This window comes from Python bivittatus, unplaced genomic scaffold, assembly GCF_059951505.1.
Source record: "Python bivittatus isolate LINGU-HERP-01145 unplaced genomic scaffold, Pbiv_v1 ctg000640_np1212, whole genome shotgun sequence".
Taxonomy (NCBI): domain Eukaryota; kingdom Metazoa; phylum Chordata; class Lepidosauria; order Squamata; family Pythonidae; genus Python; species Python bivittatus.
Genome location: NW_028277090.1, coordinates 82,493 through 89,641, shown reverse-complemented (window position 1 = coordinate 89,641; position 7,149 = coordinate 82,493).

The following is a 7,149-nucleotide window of genomic DNA, read 5'->3' as shown; positions in this document are numbered from 1 at the left end:
TGAAATCCACACATCTTAAAGTTGCTAAGATTGAGAAACACTTCTCTATATGTTGGAAGTCAGCAGGAAGCAACCTGCCAATCATAGCATTACTGTGATTGGTGGAAAATTTTGACAAATAGTTAGACTTAGAGATTTAGCCCTCTCTCAGAACTTGCTCCAGGTGGCGGTTTATCTGATAAACCATGGCTAAGCCCCTCCTAGCTTATGTTTGATGGATGAATCAGGTCAAAAACTGCTCATTGTTAACCAGCATCCTGCCCTTGATAGATTTCCCAAACGGGCAGAGCACCTTTAGCCAACTCCTGCATATTCAAAGACAAACACTCTCAATAAAAGTTCAACCCTTCAACAGAAAAATGCAAAAAACGTGTGGAATGCAGCAATCACGCAAAATAAAACTGAGCTGCTCCATCAATTTGGATCTCTTTCTACGGTGATCTATACGCTCGGATCTACAGCCCCGTGGGAGACCTTGCAGGGACCCTTCCAGGAATGTGTAAAAGGAATTTTTTTCCCCTACTTTGCTGTGTACCTGGAGCTGATCCCACATGCTGAAAGTGTCAAAGGGAGAAGGGTGAGCCATTTGAAAAAGCTTTTGCTTGCAGAAGGATTTTTTTTTTCTTTTCTTCTTTTTAAATCTTTCCTTCCCAACATTGCTAGGGATTGGATACCTAACCAGGCCAATGAGACACTTAATTCTCTCTGGATGGATGTGCGCAACCTGCAAGCCCCAGTTAACAGAGCCAAGGTTAACTCCATTTCCTGGGTTTGCACAGACACTGAACCAGATAGACCACACGGAGCAGGGTCACACCAAGCCTTGAGCCACAATGCAGCCAAGTACACTTTGACTTAGAGAGTTCTGCTGGGAGAGATTAAATAACTTGAATTGCATTTCCCCAACCCAGGGTTGGCCTTTCAAGAGAGTGGAGAAATGGAGAGGCCAAAATGCATTTTATCTGCTTGGTATTTTTCTAACAAGAAGAAGAAGAAAAGCAAAAACAGGTTTTTCTTTTTTCCAGTCATACGGCAGAGGAATCTTTCCCCAGAGAATTGTTGAGTGAAACAAATGAAAAGATGGTGGTCCCTGTGAAGGGATAGCAAAGCCATTTTTGCCTGTTTGCCTGAAAAGAAACAAAAGCCAAGAGGAATTCCCTATCATTTCATACCTTAAAGCAGAAGTGAGGAAGATGTTGCCGTTCAACAGCAAAGGTTTGCTTAGGGCAACCTGGAGGCCATCCAGGTGTGCAGGCTTAGAATTCTCAGCAATGGCCATGTTGGCTGGGGGATGCTGGGAGTTGAAGTCCTATTTATCTGCAGGTTGGTTGGGGGATGCTGGGAGTTGAAGTCCAACTTATCTGCAGGGTGCCACCCCAGGTGCGGTGTAAAATCTGGCTTTAGTGTGTTGTATGAATCCTGGCATGACTGTATCTGGTTAGGCAGAGAGAAGAGCCTTTTAAAATCATTCTCTGAGCTTTCTTCAGTGATTAAGCCAGGTTGCCTTGAGCTGACATCTCCACAGGTGTTGGGCTCAGCCTCCCATCCCTTCTAGCCATAGCTGGCTGGAAGGGATGGGAGGCTGCATCCATCACCTGTGGAGGTGTCAGCTCAAGGCAACCTGGCTTAATGAGAGGGATGTGAGCTGAAGTCAGCCCCCACATCTGGAGGGCACCAGGTTGGAGAAAGGCCAGACGGAACAATGCAAAGCCGCTGGGCAGCCGTGTGGATTGGCTGATGTGGCATCACTGTCCTGTCTCTACTAAAGGGTGGTCTGCAAGGTATATATTTTATCTAATTACACCTTTAGCTGTCAAGGCGATTTGCATGGTCCCTCTTATAGCGGTTTTTGGGAGAGACACTTCTGTAGTATTTTAAGGGCTGGTAATCTAAACAGAAGGTAATTTGGCCCAGAGATCAAACCTTGGTGTTTCTTCTTTGACTTAAGGACCACGTAGCAAAGCTGCCTGGAGAGAGCCAACGCCTGTTCTGTCTCCTCCATCCTGGGCTGGATTCCTAACAATTGCACAATTCCGGCCACATCCAAGAGCCCAGTCATCAGGAGAGAATGAAGGTGCCCTCCCAGGGACCACAGGGCTTCACACATTGCCTCGAGCCAAGTTTGCTCAGTCCTGCTTTATTGAAGCCATCACGGTTCATGCAATGGACTGGACCATAATCCGGGTTTGGATCTGACATGGAGCTTGGGCTACATACACCTGATATGGGAAGCAGATTTATGTGGTCCCACCTTCCCCACTTCCATGCATTATTTTCTTGAAAGAAGAGATGCCCTACTTTTCACTCCCTTCCTCCACAACCAGAGTAAGTCCTGTTCCCTTATGAACCATAGAAAAGATAAACCCAATGAAAACTCAGATCTCAGCTAAAAACTGCTGCAAGGAAACTCGGAGAGCTGAAGCCAGGGGCTGTTAAATAACAACCAGAGTGCCAAGTCATTGTTTAAAGCAGGGTTCCTCAACCTTGGTGACTTGAAGATGTGTGGACTTCAACTCTCAGAATTCCCCAGCCAGGCTGGGGGAATCCTGGGAGTTGAAGTCCACACATCTTCAAGTCACCAAGGTTGAGGAACCCTGCTTTAAAGAGAAGGCCTTATAAATGGCAGAAGGACACAGTTAAAAAAAGGGAAAGTCATGGAAAGTCATGTGGCAAGGAGTTCCACTGCCATTATGGAAGAAACCCTTTTGGCAGCAGAGGCATGATGGCTGATTTTAAAGATGAGATCTCAGCCAGTTTCCAGTTCTCTCCTCCTTATGAGTTACGTGGGTGAGCTTGTCTTGAAGTCAGGAACTTGGTATAAGAAGGGAGGGGGAAAAATATATAAGGTGCAGTCTTATCCTGAGAAGGTTTGTGGTGTGCCTGCAGTGTGTGTGTATGTGGGGTGGGGGGAGTCCTTGCTATTGGGCCAATGGACGTGTAATGGGTGGCGAGAATAACCTTGGGAGACAGGAGGAAGAGCCGTAGCCTAGACAACAGTCTGATAAGAGAAATCTCAGCCCACAGAAGGAATGGGGGTGGGGAGAGCATCTCCGAAGGGACCCTCCCTGAGTTCTAGTCCCTCCATAGCCCCAGAAGCTCATTGACTGACTCTGAGCCAGTCCCTCCCTCTCAGCCCCAGAGACAGTGTGGAGTAGTGGTGAAGGCGCTGGTTTAGGAGTAGGGAGACCAGATTTTAGTCCACTCCCAGCCACTGAAGCTCACTGGGGGCCTTTGGACCAAATTTCCTCCTCTCAGCCCAAAAGGCAGGATGGTTAGTGATGAAGGTGCTGGACTAGAAGTAGGGAGACCAATGTTCTAGTCCCATGTTTGACTTTGGGCCAGTCCTTCTCTCTCCATCCCCTGAAGTGAGAACAGTCTCCAAATGCTGAGAACAAGGAGCAAAACCAAAGAATATAATTTAATTATTGCTTCATTTCAAACTCCTCCAGGTCTTGGTATGGTGAACATGGGAGGTGGGAGTGCTATGTACATTGCCCTGGGCTCTGGAATGACAAGCAGCTTATAAATCTAACACTTGAAGAGGTTAAACATTACCTTTTCGCTGCAGCAGGAAACCTGGAAAGAGTTGGATAAAGTCACATACTCTTGTATATTCATATTTTGATAGGAATCAGTAATATTTGAAGGCCCACTCAGCAACTCTTCTCTAGAAGGTCCCTTTCTGCCCCAGTAAGCCCAGATGGACCCACAGCACTTTGAACAGGGTTATCTGCAGGGTGTGAAAAAAAAAATCAAAATGGCAGGCATGACCATGTGTCATACACAAAAACCAGGTGGAATGTCAATCACACAGTCACAGCCTCCATCTTGACATTTTGACCATACTCTGTAGATACCCTTGTTTTGATTCAGGGGTGGGGGATGCTATTTAAGTGGCATGGAACAGCCTAAAACAGAGACTGAATGTACACGTCATCCTAAGTCAGGACTTACTTTTGCACTGCTAAGTCCCTCAAAAGCAATTGAAGAAGGTCTGCAATTGGCAGAAGTGAAGATAATCTTCATATGCTGAGAACAAAGCCGATGAAAAGAGCATCATTTAATCATTGCTCCATCTCAAACTACCACAGGTCCTACAGGGGGAAATGTCCTATTGCAGAAACATAACAAAATAAATTCTGCGCCCATTTCATTCATATCCTTATGCCATATCACATGTATTTGGTTGGGGACATAAAATAAAATCTGAGCAGTTCCAGGGAGGGAGTGTCGCAGAGCTGTGAAACCCTCTTTTCTCCTTAAAGACCTTTTGGGGAATGGTGGAATTTTAGGACCAGGGAGTTGAGGGAACTCTTGCAGATGGACAAAAGGATGCTCACAAGATCATCAGAACTACAGCATTTCAAAGAGGAGCAAAATTCGTTTCAAGTGCACTGCTGTTACACAGAATAAATCAATTCTACTCACAGAATAAATCAATTCTTCTCAATCCCACAGCTCTAGAACAGGGGTTGGATTGGCACGTGTGGAAGCGTCCATCTCATGGCGATGTATGGCTTATTGGATAAATCTTATCTAGCTAGGTTGGCACTCATGGTGAGCCCTTAACTCTGGTTTACAAAAACAACACACTAAAGCAAAACCAGACCACCAACCACACACAACGTTGCACTGTGAATCTACATTACATGCAAAGGCACTCCAGGCCATTGTAAGTAAAGGACTGAAGTAATGCTAATTGATGGGAAGTGCTGATGGGAATTTCCAGCTGCTAAAGTACTCTCTCTCTCTCTCTCTCTCTTTGTGTGAGTTTGCTTGAGAACCAGGACAGGTATCACTGATGGACCTCAGCTGGCTTCAGGTTTCTGCCAACTGCTGAAAAAAGCCACATATTGTCACTTGGCTGGACACAAGAAAGGCCAGGCCTACTTACAAACTTCCAGTCACTTGTCCTTTGAGAAACAAATACCAAGCCATGCGACAGTTCAAGCGAAGTCGGGAAGGACTTGTATCACCACAATACAAAACAGATGCTGAGGCCCTAGAAAGAGTGTGGAGAAGAGCAACAAAGATGATAAGGGGTCTGGAGGCTAAATCCTATGAAGAATGGCTAAAGGAACTAGGTATGTTAGCTTAATGAAGAGAAGACTGGGGGGAGACATGATAGCAGTCTTCCAGTCCTTGAAGGGCTGCCACAGGGAAGAGGGCATCGATTTATTCTCCATAGCACCTGAGGGTAGGACAAGAAGCAATGGGTGGAAGCTCGTCAGAGGGAGATCCAACCTGGAAATAAGGAGGAATATCTTGACAGTGAGAACTATTAAGCAGAGGAACACCTTCCCTCCTGGAGTTGTGGTGCTCCATCGCTGGAGGTTTTCAGGAAAAGATTGGACAGCCGTTTGTCCAAAATGGTATGAGGACTCCTGCCTTGGGCAGCGGTTGGACTAGAAGACCTCCGAGGTCCCCTCCAACTCTATGATTCTATGACTCTCCGAATGCTATCTTGATCACAAGGTGGCCATCTGACCAGGGAAGAACCTAGCTTCTCGGGCACCAGCATCTTCATCCTGCAGAAATCAGCATGTGGGACTTGCCAGGGCTGGCTAGGAAGCTGCTACCTATTAATACTTGCAGAAAAGGTAGTATTTAAGGCCCAGAATGCGAAGAACAAAGGTGGCAACATTGCTCCCCAGCCCTGCTGACTTTGTCAATGATCTGTTTCTTCCACTCAAGTCATTTCTGTTTCCTACCAACATCAGAATTTAATCTCAGTGTTAGCAGACAAAGCAGCCCCTGCGGGGTTTCTGTCATTCACTTGTCTTGATAGATGCAGTTCCCTCACCAATAAGCAGGATGTCAAGGGGCTTAAAAGTGTCATTTTCAGGCAAGCTCTGATTTTCTGATTTTGTTCTTGGTGTCACAGAGGTTCTTATAACCACTTGGGGGCAACAGAGCACTTAGGTCAGTTTTCAATCTGTATGCAAGGTGAAGGGATGTTGTTGTTCTCTCTGGCCTCTTATTTGGTAATGCATATTGCTTTCTTCCATTTAAAATGCAGAAATGCAACCCTGCTGTGATTGGAGCTTCTCCTACCAAGTGGCTTATGGTCACTGTGCTGTGAAGCAGGCCACAAGTGCAGAATAAAGATTACATTTCTCCATGTCCCATGGATTGCAACCCTTGGGAGATTCTTCACCTCTACAATTATGGTTTCATGTAGAAAAAAACTCCCACTGTCAAGGAAAGGGAAAGGAAGAGAGGAGAAGGAGAAGGAGAAGGAGAAGGAGAAGGAGAAGGAGAAGGAGAAGGAGAAGGAGAAGGAGAAGGAGAAGGAGAAGGAGAAGGAGAAGGAGAAGGGCCGTATTGGTGTATTTGGAGGTGCTGGGTAAAAAGGGAAAGCAAGGTGGGAGAGAGAAGAAAGTGGGGTATGGTATAGAGAAAGGGAGTAGGAGGCCCTCTGAGTTCCCCAAATATGGAAAGTCACCCCCCACCCCCACCCCCACCCCTGTTCTTCAACTGAGGCCAGGACTGGCAGCTGTTGTTCAAGGAGGAGCTTTTCTGATCCTTCCTGGAGGCACTGGGAAGTGAATTGAGGACTTTCCAGTTGCTGAGCAAGTGCTTTGTTTATTCAGTTATGGGCCTGCCCAAAGAAGCTTTCCAAGAGCAACAATGGCCTTGGAATGCAGGGATGGATGGATGGATGGATGGATGGATGGATGGATGGATGGATGGATGGACGGATGGACCTGGTTTCTCTAGCCTAACAATATGAGAAAAGTTCCAGACACTAAGCAGAGGACCACCAATTGCTGCTGTCTGTAGTTCTGATACTGCTAAGGCTGGAACTTCAGATACAGGTCCTGGCTTCTAATGTTTTCTCCTTCTCATTTAAAAGAGGTGCTAGCTTCTTCTGGAGAATGTATGGAGGGCAGAGATGCATCCAGCCCTATTATGCAATGGGGGGTTGGAAGCTGTTGGTCTGACATTCTTTAATAGGGGTAACCCAGGGAGATGAAGTTGTCACAAGCTGCAGTTGACAGATTTCCAACTGATGGAAGAGTATTGGGCCATCTACCCACAAGATGATGCAAAATAGGTGTCTCCAACTTCGTTCTTCAATGAGAATAGAAAGACACTGGTGGTGGGGAAAGGTGTATCTTGCCTGCCCTGGGATGAAGGGTGTTCACA